This window comes from Mustela lutreola, chromosome 9 (assembly GCF_030435805.1).
Source record: "Mustela lutreola isolate mMusLut2 chromosome 9, mMusLut2.pri, whole genome shotgun sequence".
Lineage (NCBI taxonomy): Eukaryota > Metazoa > Chordata > Mammalia > Carnivora > Mustelidae > Mustela > Mustela lutreola.
In genome coordinates, this window is record NC_081298.1 from 93253535 (window position 1) to 93264052 (window position 10518).

Consider the following 10518-nt stretch of genomic DNA (forward strand, 5'->3'; position numbering starts at 1 on the left):
AAATAAAATCTTAAAAAGAAGAAGAACAACAACATAACACTTCTTACTCCCATCAGGGGACCCACAGCTCCCTGTGCCTCCCTCCAAAGCCTCTGACTCTGAAACTGATGGAATCTACAGGACAGTTTCTGGAAGCTTGTGGCCTCTACCCCCACTATTTGTCATGTCTTGGCCAGGAGGGTCGACTACTCCTCTGTGCTCAGCTCTGCTCCCAGGCACAGTCCTCACTGCCTAACTAGACCTGCAATGCTTTTTCATATTTCTAAAACCAAGAGCCCCTCTCAGTGATGCCTTCTTTCTTCCCAAACTCTTGTCTCTGATTCCCTGTTCTTCATGACCTTTGATTTGGCAATGGTTTCTTAGATATAATACCAAAAATATAAGCAACCAAAGACATAGATAACTGGACTTCATCAGAAGTAAATATTTTTGTACTTTGAAGAACACTATCAGGAAAGTGACAAGACAATCCACAAATAGGAGATTTATTTGCAAATCATATATCTGATAAGAGACTTGTACCTAGAATATACAAACAATCCTTCCAACTCAATATATAATGACAAGTAACCCAATTAAAAATGGTCAAAGGATCTGAGTAGACATTTCTCAAAAGATATACAGATGGCCAACAGACACATAAAGACAGTCAACATCATTAATCATCAGAGAAATGCAAGTCAAAGCCATAATAAGATACCACATCATACCTACTAAGATGGCTGTGATCAAAAAGACAGGTAATAACAAGTAACAACAAAAATGTAGGGGAAACTGGAACCCTCACATGTTGCTGGTAGGAACATAAAATGGTGCAGCCATTTTGGAAAACAGTGTGGCAGTTTCTCAGATAGTTAAACACAGAGTTAACTCTTCAACCCAGCAATTCCACTCCTAGGTATTTAGCCAAGAGAAAGGAAAATGTGTGATCACACAGGAACTTTTACGAGAACATTCACAACAGCATTATTAATAATAGTAAAACAGTGGAAACAACCCAAATGTCCATCGACTGATGAGTGGATAAAATGTGACAACCATATAGTGGAGCATTATTTGGCATTAGTAAGGAATAAAGGACGGCTACACGCTAAAAGGTGGATGAATCTTGAAAACGTGATGAAAAATGCGAAAAGCTGGTCACAAAAGACCACACGTTATACAATTCCACTTGTATGAAATGTCCAGGAGAGATAGGTAAAGCTACAGACACAGAAAGTAGATTAATAATTGCCCAGGGCTTGGGGTGCCTGGGCGGCTCAGTGGGTTAAGCCTCTGCCTTTGGCTCAGTTCATGATCTCAGGGTCCTGGGAATGAGCCCCACGTCAGGCTCTCTGCTCAGCAGGGAGCCTGCTTCCCCCTCTCTCTGCCAGCCTCTCTGTCTACTTGTGATCTCTGTCTGCCAAATAAATAAATAAATAAATAAGGTTTTTTTATTTAAAAAATAATTATAATTGTCCAGGGCCTGGAGGCATGGGAGGATTGAGTAGAATAGCTAAAAGCTTCTCACCGTAATGATGAAAATGTTCTAAATTTGATTGTGGGCATGGTTGCAAAACTCTGTGAGCATCCTAAAAACTGTTAAATTATATACTTTATGAGACTGACACGCTACCTACTGCACTAACGAGGCACCTAAATTATATACTTTAAATAGGTGAACTGTATGGTATGTGAATTATATCTCAATAAAGCTGTCACAAAACAAAACAAAACAAAACAAAACAAACAAACAAAAAAAACAGAAGCCAACTGAAGGGAATCCCATTGACTACATTTGGAACAATTTGCAAATTAAATAATGATAGTAACATTTTATAACCCATTGAATAAAATATGAGTTCATTGTACTTATTGTTATAAACAATGCTTAGAAAATTTGATGAGTAAAAGGATAGATATTTCTGTAGTCTCTGAGTTCCTCCCTGAAAAATATTTATTAATTACAAAGGAAAAATATACTAACTTTAGAGAAAGAAACTTGGCAGACACAACTTCACAGAAATGATCAAAATTAACATCACCCATAATCGGATAAATAAAAATCATGTCCCCTCTGACAGGATAGAGTAAGAGAATTCAGCACCAGTTCAGTGGTATTCCCACCAAAGATGCATAATCTAAATTGCATCACAAGAAAATATCAGATAAACCCATACTGACAGAAGTTACATATAATAACTGGCCATGGAAGTCAAGGAAAGACTGGGACTGTTAAAGATTAAAAATGAATAAGGAGACAATGACAATCGAATACAGCATGTAATCTTGTTTGGATCTTTTTGCTAGAGAGATTGTCAGGAAAATTGGCAAACCTTAATGAGGTCTAATTTGTCCATGGCAATAATGTTGATTTTATTATTTTGACGATTCCATTATGATTATGAGGGACATGCAAAATAAAGCATATGTCAGCAATCGATGCTCAGATGGGGCCAGGGCAGGGTGAATTCTTTATACCTGACAACTTTTCCATAAGTTTCAGATTGCTTAAAATAAAACAAGAAACCATAATACATTTAAAAAAAATACCTGGCCCATGTTCTTCAAAAAAATATCTGTTACAAAAAGGCAAAGAAAAGTTGATGAAATGTTTTCAGCTAATGGAGACTAATAAGAACTCAAAAACTAAATGCAATGAGTGATACTGGATTAGATCCTGGATCAGAAAAAAATAATAAAGGACATTATTGGCACAAGTGGCAAATTTTGAATAAAATCTGAAGATTATATTATAGTATGTTAAATGTCCTGATTTTGATCATTGCCCTATGGCCACGTAGGTGAAAGACTTCCTTCTTTGGAAATATAAGGAGACATGGGGTTGCCACTTACTCTCCAATGTGTCAATAACAATAATTTTCTAAATATATACGGAAAGAGAACAATAAAGCAAATGCAGCTAAGAAATGGGTTTATTGCAGTTCTCTGTACTACTCTTGTAACTTTTCCATAAATCTAAAAGTATTTAAAACTAAAGTTTTTCAGAATAATATTTAAAAAACAAAATGAAATATAAAAGCCAACGCACATGAATGAAAAGCACACGCACAAAAAACAATGCATATTTTGTGAGAAAGTATAACAACAAAACGTACATTCCAAACACACCTCAATGGTTCCTTATTGAATGGGGGAGTGGGGTGGGGAGGAAAGTGGGAGCTTGTGGCTAAAGAGACAAATAAAACAATTTTTTAAAGACTGGAGTGGGAGTATTTAGAGGAACAAAAGTCAAATTTCTCACTTCAAACTCCTGAAGAATAAGGTGGGATAAGAGTGGAGGCAAACATGAAGAGGAGAAACATCATACAAACACAGGCTGTTTTGTGTTTTATCTTTTTGTTTCGGCATTGTTTGAATTGTTTTGTGATATAAAATATATTCATGTGGGGGGAGGGGGGTTGGGAGAAGGGGGTGGGATTATGGACATTGGGGAGGGTATGTGCTTTGGTGAGTGCTGTGAAGTGTGTAAACCTGGTGATTCACAGACCTGTACCCCGGGGATAAAAATATATGTTTATAAAAAATAAAAAATTATAATTAAAAAATATATATTCATGTATTATTTATGTAATTTTCAAAATAGAGGAAAAATGGAACATCCATATAATGTAATCTAGAGGAGCTATTGAAACTGAGATAGAGAGAGGGGTGTCCCTGTCACTCAGTTAAGCATCTGCCTCCCACAGGGAAGGCATGATCCTGGGGTCTGGGTCCTGGGATAGAACCGCATGGGGCTCCCCACTCCACAGGGAGTCAGCTTCTCCCTTTCCTTCTTCTTCTCCCTCCCACCACCCCCCTCGCTCGTGTGTGTGCGCGCGCGCTCTCTCTCTCTCTCAATAAAATATTTTTTTAAAACACTGAGAGAGAGCTACATCCACTGATATATAAGAATGTCATGGTCTACGGTTAAACTTTTTTTCCAATAGCGATTTGCTGAGTAGCAGGAATAATATAAGCAGTAGATGAAAAACACATAGTTTGCACATGCAACATTGTAACTATCAGCTATGTTACTTAAGGAGGGAGGATTAAGGAGAAGGGACTTATGTACATTTCAGCCTGGTTATTTTACAATGAGCTTGTGTTAGCATAATTTTTAACCACAAAATGCATGAATATATTCTCATTTTGGAACAAAATCAAGAAATATATGTATGGTTTTAAGATACATATCACTGTAGCTAAGGTAAGAAATTGTTTCTTAAAGGACAATTGGAATTTATTTTAAAGGGAATGTAAATTCCTTTTTAACAAAACACTACTTAAAACAATAATTATGTAATTTCGTCTCTGTTCCTATAGCGGACAGTTTAAATAGTGCATACCCACAATGAGGAGGTCGTTGGTTTCCAATTCCGTTGAATGAAAGGTGAGAGTCTTACCTTGCCAGAGTTTCCCAACCACCCTCAATACTCCCGCAAAGTATAAGCCTCTTCAAAGTTTGCCCCTCCGAATCCAGAAAGCCCTCCAGCTACCCAACCTGTGCACAGGAAGGTCCCCATGTCGCTCCCTCGGTTTCTACTTGACAACTCCTGCCTGAGGCGGTTGGGACATCACCTCCACTGGAAAGTCTTCCTTTCTCCAGGCAGGAGACGGAATCTCCAGTCCTTCTCTCCTCCAGCCTCACCAGTCCACCCCACTAACCCCACACCCTCCCCATCTTCACCTCCCTTCTGTTGTGGCATCTTCCCTCCACCTAGAGGGTTCATCACTTGGCGCACTGACTCTCGCTTCGGGGACCTGTCTCAGCAGAGGCATAGGGTATGGGGAAAATGTTTAAAGGCAGTTTGGCACTGTATTAACAAGAGCAATGCAAAGGTCCCTATCCTGTGGACCTAGTAAGGATCCTAATGAAATACTCCTCCCCAAAGGAGCAAACTACTTATTTGAAGATTTTGGTATGAGCATCATTTTAATGCTGAAAAACTGGACATGCGGAACATTTAACAACTGATTACCAGGAACAGCCTATCTCTTTGCCACTGAAAAATACGGACGAGGACAATAGCACATGTCAAATATTTAGTTGAGACCTCAACTAGAAAATGCAGAATATAAAACTGCGTGTTCACCATGATTAAAACGATGCAAATTAAGTGTGCAGTGAAAAGAAGAGTGGGTTGTTTTTTGGTTTTGTTTTTGTTTTCCTTCTTTCCCAAGAAAGAAGATGGTGAATTTAGGTTTGGGCACTGGGATTTTTTTCCCTTCTCTCAATTCTATTATTATTGTTCTAACTGTATGACTAGTGTGCAGAGGCTGGAAGAAGCGTTAAAAAGGAGTCTCAACCTTGTTTACAAGAGGAATGCTTTTCTTTTCTTTCTTTCTTTCTTTCTTCCTTTTTTTTTTTTTTTTTTTTTTTTTTTTTTTTTTTTTTTTTAAGGACTGCATTTCTAATCGAGGGATTCCGGCACCTTGACTGGCCAATGGGGGCTGGGGGCCGGGAACAGGATTCCCAAGGTCTTTTAGAACAAAGCCAAGACCACCAAGTGCACCTGGAAGAATTGGTACGAAAAGGACCCCTTGCCCACTCCGCACCTGCGACTCAGGTCAGGCTGAGCGGAGCCGATTGCCGGTTGGTTGAGTGCATGTATTTCTCCAGCGATCCGTCCCTTTAAACTACCTTCCCTATTAACAACCTGCCAGTTCCCACTGAGACCAGCCGGCCTGTGGACCAAACCGAAGAAATCGGGAGAAACTGGGGGAAAGGCCGATCACTCTCCGCGGAGACCAGGCGGCGCTTTGTCTGGATCGCAAGCAGCCTCCCGGCTTCCGGCTCCGCCCCTTCCCACTCTCCCTCCCCCTCTCCCCGACTCAAGCTCTCGCTCTAGAGCTCCGGCACCCTTGCTTTCACGGCTTCTGCCCCCTCCCCTCGGCCTCCTCCTTCCCACTCTCTTTCCCTTTCTGCCATCACCACCCACCCAACACACACACACACACACTCACTCACTCACACCTCTCCCGCGTCAGGACCTCCAGCACAGTCTTCGCCACCACCATCCTCCCAAGGATTTGCAATTTTTGTCCCAGGGAACGGACCCTAAAGAAGGGGTCTCTGCGGAAAATCAGTAGGACTCAAACTTTCGTGGAGATCAGGACGCCGGCCAGAGCATCTCGGCCCCATCATTCCAGACAGCGCCGGCCGCGTCCCTGGGGAAGGGAAGGCGAAAGGCTCAGGCAGGTCTCTGGAGAAGGAATGACGGAGTGGGAGGACACTAGAGAGGGCGACCAGGGTGGGGCCGTCTCCACTTGGTGACTTTGAGCGCTGTCCGTCGTCTATCCCATAGTTTATTGGAGTTTGGGGATGATCTACCAAAGCCAGGATTTCCGAGGGGAGAGCCCACGTCGCATCCCCCGATATCCCCAAGTTTGTTCTCCATGAGTGTCAGGGGGAGGTGGGAGAGAACGAGCTCAAGGAATATATCAGTACATTCCTATTCTCCTTAAAAAAAAAAAAATAAGGTCAGGTCAGGGGCTTCAAAATGACACACATTCCCCCAAACACTCGCTTTTTTCAGGAGAAGAGCTGGCTCTCTCGGCGGTCCTTCCAGCTCTCCCTCCACGCACATACAGGACACAGAAACGTGTAAAGGGTGGGTCGTGGTTATTTTTACACAAATGGTGTGACATTCCGTGATTGTCCCGCAGCGGAGGCCGCCGAAGCGTGCCTCGGGAAGGGAGAGGACGAGCTCTTGACAAAAAATTCCTTCGCACTGCTCGGTACTGTCTGTTGAACCATGTATGTTTGCCTAAAACGTATTTTACCTTGTCAGAAAGAAAAAAAAAATATTAAAAATAAAGAAAAAGAAAGGGAATTAAAATCTAGAAGAAAAATAGGTAAACCCTGTTCCTCAGACACACATGCGCACAGGCGCGCCTCGGGAGCTCGGGCACATTCGCTCTTTATTCTTTGAAATTGCTTCGGACTCATCTCTGGGCTCTCTTCGCAGCCCCTCATTTCGTGTGGCCGAGGCCCAGAATCCGGAGGTGTCCTAGTCCCGCGGCCGCAGGAACCCGTCCTCTAGAGCCTGCCAAGGCCATCCACGGGCTCGGAACTCAAGCTTCTGCGTGCAGCCTCCCGAGATCGCAATCCCCCCCGGTGCTGTCCCCAAGCCCGGCCCGCGGATACCAAGGACCTTGACCTCGAGGGGACCTCGTCGCCTTGTTTAGCTCTCCCTGACCTGCTTTTGAACCCGCTAATCCTGTCCGAACTCTCGCCCCGCGGCGATCCCTCGCCGAGGCCCGGCGCGCTAATTCCCACTGACCCCGCGGCCCCGCCGCCTCTCTCCACTCCCCAGGCTTTGAAAGGGCGGCGAGGGCTTCAGCCCCCGAGGGCGGTGCGGTGCGCTGCGCTGCGTTGTGGCGCGCGGGTTAGGATGCCCGACCTCGCTCCAACCCACATACACGCCCTCGGACCAAAAAAGCAGTCTCACACATTCTCTCTCTCTTTTTTTCTTTCTCTTATTTCCCCTTAGTTTAATTCTCGTTTCTTTAAGAAACCCATCAGATCCACAGAAATAAAGATTTTAGTTAACATACTGAACTGGCGAGGCTGTGGGGAAGCGGACACTTTCGCACGAGGCTGGCAAGCAACCAGGGCGCAGAAAGGGTAAGCGGGAGTCGGACTATACCACCGAGCAAGGCGCGGGCGAAGGCGGGAAAGGGCAGGAGGGAGAACAGAGGGACAGTGTGACTTCGTTCCTGTTTTTAGGTGACGGCGGGTACGTCTGAGATGGGGCAAGAATATGGGGCTTCTGGGATGGGGCTGAGGATCTGAAGAGAACCCTGCTTGTGATTTTATAATCCTTTGTGCTGGTTAGAGGGTTTTTTTTCTCTCAGATGAATGTTTTCTTTAAAAAAAAAAATTAAAGCTGTTTAAAAGTTAATTAAATTCATGCACAACATACACACTTAGGAACAAAAGCCACACACGCGCACACACACCCAAGGCATGGGACTGCATGTTTGTTTGGGGTTTTTTGTTTGTCTGATTGTTTTCCTTTGTTTCTTTAGCCAACTGAACGGGAGAAAATGCATTCCCCTTCTTGGATTTTCCTTTACTACAGAACCACTAAGGCTTCCCAAAAGCACCTCTTTCATGGGTTATTTTCAGAGGCTATTTTCTAGTCCCCAAAACAAACCTATGCTTAGTCACGGGCTGGACTGTGCGTCTCAGCAAACCATCAATCAGGCCAAGTGACCCCTCAAGACAAACGATACAGGTCCCCTGCTATGACTCCATTTTGGGTTTCACTATCTAAGGGAAGGTTAGCTGCCCCAATAATGTAGGATCCCCAACTGTGGGGATTTAGGTCTGTTCGGTTCAAAAATGTCCTAGTACCTGACATTCTGTCCAGAAGTAGTAGTAGCTCAATAAATATTTGTTAGAGGAGGGATATTCCAAAGAGTGTGCAGTAGATCCCAGTAGATATACATTCTTAGCAACATGGCAGGGGGGGGGTAATAGGACACACACCCTAAGGGACTATCTGGAGGGGGCCTTGGCTAGCCATCAGAGTGTTCCCAACATTCCAACAAGGCCCAACAGTCATCCAACATAGGCTGCCAAGCAGCTCCTTGATCTTCCACATTTGAAGTTCTTTCCCAGGGTCAGGAGATGGGAGAATTCCTCCAGGTTCACCCCATGCTCATGGCCAGCTAACTTCCTTTCTTCATGGCAGCAGATGCCAGGCCACCCAGTAAAGGGGCCTCAGATGCTCAAATCTGGACCTGTGTGACCCAGAGAGCAAGGAAGTTTCAGGTGGAGAGGTAAGGGAGTCCCTAGATCCAGAGTAACTGCTGAAGGGAGTACCAGGCATCTTGTTTCTTCAGCTTCCCTTTCTCCAACGTAGCCTGGAACCCACTTTGGGGGTGATGCTGATGGCAAAGGATCCCTTCTTGGGAGTAAGGTTCAAGACTAGTGGGTTCCCTTGGGACCGGGGTGGTTGGTGACCCTGAATGTGCAGTGTGGCAGCAAGCACAGCAAAGACAAAAAGGAACCCTGTCTACAGGGTAAGTCACTATAGGCCAGCTCCCAGAGGCACAAAGTAGGGGAGGAACAAATAAGCACCTGTCTTTGATGGGGCCATCAAAACAAAATACCTCTTTAAACTTATTCTAACAACATTTAAAAGATTGCTTAACTAGATGCATTTGAATTATAACACCCCACAGATTCAAAGGGTGTGAAAGGATATAAAAGCCACCATTGCTGGCCTCCAGGCTGCTCCCCCAAAGGTAGCCTAAGGAGCCATTCCTTCTCTCTCCTGGGCCAGGTGTGATGGGAAAGGTGGGGGCCAGGACACCTCTTGCGGGGATCTCCCTGCCTCCAGGCTTCGGGGCTCAGATCCTTCGGGGCTCACGTAGCCCTTCCTTCCTCACCTGAGCCATGGGCCTGGGTCTTGGGAAGGGCTGTAGGCTGGCTGGGGTTCTTCAACCGGGAAGGAGGAAACCTAGCTTGGCGGCAGAGGAAAGAGTGTTACTTTAAACATTGAACGCTCCGCAGTGTCCATGCCATTGGATGACTGAGAAACACGAGGCTGGATGAGAGCATCAGATTTGCTATATAGAGGCCTTGGCGGTGAGATGCGTTTCTCCAACAACCCCATCCTGACCACCTAAGCAGCTGGGCTTGAGGGCCTGGAATCTGGGTTCCCAGCCCCAGGTCAGAGAACCTCCCTCTGTCCCTTTGGGCATGGCTAAAATCTTCATTCTTCCATCCATCCAGGAGAAGGGGAGAGGGGGATAAACTCTTGCAACCTGTGAGCTCTGGTCCTAAGTCTTAAGTGATAAAAGCTTAAATTTTCTTCTCTCTAGCACCCCACTGAGTCCTAGGTACCAGGTCAAATGCTCTACGAGGATTAATTTACCCCTCATAACAACTCCAGGAGTTTGATACTAACATCCCCATTTAATGGATGAGGACAGTGAGGCACAGAGAGGTTAAAAAACGTATTAGCAACTAGGTAGTGGTAGAACCAGGATTCTAACCTAACCTAGTCAAAAGTCGAGGCTCTGGATCTTTTTTTATTTCTTTCTTTCCTTTCTTTTTTTATTTTTTTTTTTAAAGATTTTACTTGACAGAGAGAGAGATCACAAATAGGCAGAGCGGCAGGCAGAGAGAGAGGGGGAAGCAGGATCCCTGCCCAACAGAGAGCCTGATCATGACCTGAGCTGAAGGCAGAGGCTTAACCCACTGAGCCACCCAGGCGCCCCAAGGCTCTGAATCTTTACTACAGAGCTAGAATTCCTACAAGCCTTCCAGTCCACCCATCCCCTCCTTATTGGACAGGAATGGAAAGGAGGCTTCTGGAAAGTGACCCATTCGCTTGGGACATACAGCCAGTGCATGCCCCAACCCTGAGCTTCACCATGCTCCTCCCAGAAGACCTCCTACCTCTTCTGAGGTACCAGTGGAACACCTTGAGACAGGGGTGTACCCATACTCTCCAACAGATATGTAAGGTAGAAACCATCCAAATGTCTATCAATAATTAATGGAAAAACAAATATGATAGA